This window comes from Oratosquilla oratoria, chromosome 40 (genome assembly GCF_046742065.1).
Source record: "Oratosquilla oratoria isolate Oo_2021 chromosome 40, ASM4674206v1, whole genome shotgun sequence".
In the NCBI taxonomy this organism is placed as follows: domain Eukaryota; kingdom Metazoa; phylum Arthropoda; class Malacostraca; order Stomatopoda; family Squillidae; genus Oratosquilla; species Oratosquilla oratoria.
In genome coordinates this window covers 18,689,783-18,692,282 of record NC_134816.1, presented here as the reverse complement: position 1 = coordinate 18,692,282, position 2,500 = coordinate 18,689,783, and the positions used below count along the sequence as shown (strand labels likewise).

Here is a 2,500-nt window from a genome sequence, read left to right as displayed (position 1 = left end):
ATATATATAAATATATACATATATATATATATATATATATATATATATATATATATATATATATATATATATGCGTAAGTAACCACTAGGAAAAGTAAACTAACGAAGCAGATCGCTTTCGTGTAATTACATCTTCAGTGCTGATACAAATAAGGAATTATAAAATGAAGAAACAAGGTACAGAATATATGACTGAGTGAAACATGGTGAAAAGGGAATTTGAAAAGGTAGTGGAAAAAGTACACGTGTTGATTGATTCGTGTTTTGAGTGTTTTAGCATTCTGACCAACATAAAACTGATTACATGATTTACTAGGTATTTTGTACACACACCCTTTATCACTATTGACAGAATTATTTATGAGCAATTGTCTTACATTGTTCTTATTGTTAAAAAGTACATTAATGTTGAAATGACGTAATATATTTGGAATGTTTTGCAGGTTCTCTTGGTACGGTAGAATTAACAAGTTATTGATATTGAAAGTTTGAGTTGACCTAATGTTACGAAAGGTTCTTTTGCCACAATTGTAAGCTGTATCAAGAACATGTGTGGGGTATTGCAGCTTAGTACCAATATCGTAAATACATCTTATTTCATCATCGATGTACTCTGGGCTACAAATGCGTAGGACCCTAAGGAACATGGAAGAAAAAAAAAATAGATCGTTTTACGTCATCAGGGCGTGAGGAATAATAGTGTATATATGGACAAACATTGGTTGGTTTACGATATACACTAAACTTCAACTCACTTTCACGGCAGTAGATATCACAATCAAGGAAAGGCAAAATACCTTCATTCTCTATCTCCACCGTGAACTTAATGGAACTGGCCAAATTATTAAGTTTACATAAGAAATCATTTACATTAAATTGAAACGGCCACAGACATAGACTTTCATCAATGTATCGCAGCCATATTGTGTTGGAGGGAATGATTTTACTTAATATTCTAGTTTCAAAAAACTCCATATATAAATTACTCAATACAGGGGAGAGAGGATTACCCATGCTCCTGCCAAATTTCTGAGAATAAAATTGATCATTAAATTGGAACTTGCAGTCTTTAACACACAATTTAATCAGTTCAATTGTGGTGCCTGAGGGTAATGGTAAATCGTGGTTATTTAACTCTTCTTTTAGATACATTAGAAGATCATCCAAAGGAACTTTATTAAATAAACTAACAATATCATAACTTACTAATTTAAGTCTATAATTTGGTTTTACCTCACCTAGTTTGTTAATGAGGTCTAAAGTGTTCTTAGCATGTGAAATGGAAATAGTTCCAACTAGAGGACTCAGAATTGCTACCAACCATTTCTTAATTAAACCATACATGTAAGGCAAAGGAGGGCTAATAGAAATAAACTTTTTGATGAGTTCACTATTTCCACTAAACAATTCTTTTATCTTCTTATTGAAATAGCTATTCACTGATTCAGTAGGATTTTTTAAAAGTTGGACATAAGTATCTTGATCTTTAAGTAGTTCATCCATTTTGTTGAAATAATCCTTTTTGTTCACAATTACTACGGCATTCGATTGCTCAGCTTTTGTTTTATGTAAATCACTGTCCTTTTTGAGAGTATTAATAGCAATGTGGAAACGTTCAGGACAGCTGGGAGGTACCTGATTAACTAAAGCACAATAAACAATACCTTTGCATATATTAACATCATCTATAGGTAGATCCTTATCACACTTTAAATTACAAAAAGCTTTACCAATGTTAATGGTTACCAAGACGGTATCAAATGTTATGTGTACTTCTTCCACTAACTCTCCGAATTCCCTCTTCACCATGTCTCATTCAGTCATATATTCTGTACCTTGTTTCTTTATTTTATAATTCCTTCTTTGTATCAGGACTGAAGATGTAATTATACGAAAGCGCTCTGCCTCGTTAGTTTACTTTTCCTAGTGGTTACTTACGCATTTGTGAACACACGTACCTAGTGTGTGTGTGTGTGTGTGTGTGTGTGTGTGTGTGTGTGTGTGTGTGTGTGTGTGTGTGTGTGTGTGTGTGTGTGTGTGTGTGTGTGTGTGTGTGTGTGTGTGTGTGTGTGTGTGTGTGTGTGTGTGTGTGTGTGTGTGTGTGTGTGTGTGTGTGTGTGTGTGTGTGTGTGTGTGTGTGTGTGTGTGTGCGTTTTCCAACATCAAAATCAAGAAGAGGTCCTCCAGCCTGATGTACGGTCATTAATATATCTATTTGATTACAGTATTAGTAATCCTAATGTGTAATTCATGTTTCTTCTCATATGCAATAAAATGTTTGTGCAAAAACAAATGCTTTACTATAAATAACGCAAAAGAATTATTCAAAATTACTTCAGGGCATGATGATAGGCGTGATCAAATGAAAATTATTGTATAATATTAGTTATTAATATTACAAAAAATCTGTAGCATTTAAGAGAGAATCTGATTTCAGATTTGAGTTCAGTCTGCTCGTATTAGGTAAGAAAATGTACTTTTGTCATTTCTATCAATTCCA

The 2,500-nt window shown here is 33.1% G+C and overlaps 1 protein-coding gene across 1 annotated transcript in view; it reads left to right on the top strand.

The window, feature by feature from the left end:
- Window positions 1–2,500, top strand: part of LOC143020477 (ornithine decarboxylase-like) — a 14,737-nt gene that overhangs the window by 11,921 nt on the left and 316 nt on the right. The window lies entirely within an intron of this gene.